Genomic DNA, 460 nt, shown 5'->3' with positions numbered 1-460 from the left:
TCTAAGGAGATCCACAAAGGGGCTGCATGGTTGCACGTGGCTCCTGGGGCCCAGCGTCCGGACAGCAGGTGCTTATGGCATCTCCACACCTGGGGCCTCAGACTCCTGGGGCCACAGGCTGCAATGGCTCACAGAGACGAGAGCAGCACACCTGGAAGGCGGGATGCCCTTCGACCCACTTCCTGCCAGTTGCCTTCTCCTATGACTGAGCTCTCCTTGGCAGAGACTGGAGTTGGCGCAGACACCCGGGGAAGCCTCATGTTCCCAAAGGGCGCCATCTGGCTCCCTTCTTTCTTTCCTCCTGTTGGTGGCTACCAGGAGACGTGAGGTCCTCCCCCAGGAACCAGGCCAATGCTCCAGGGCCTGGATGTGCAGAACACAGTTGTGAGGGTCCTGCCTTACATCGAGCCGGTAATAAAAGAGCAGGGCTGGCAGGGTCCTTATCAGATTGTCTCTGGAA

The sequence above is a fragment of the Galeopterus variegatus genome, unplaced genomic scaffold (assembly GCF_000696425.1).
Source record: "Galeopterus variegatus unplaced genomic scaffold, G_variegatus-3.0.2 Scaffold6703, whole genome shotgun sequence".
NCBI lineage: Eukaryota > Metazoa > Chordata > Mammalia > Dermoptera > Cynocephalidae > Galeopterus > Galeopterus variegatus.
This window is presented reverse-complemented; position numbering follows the sequence as displayed.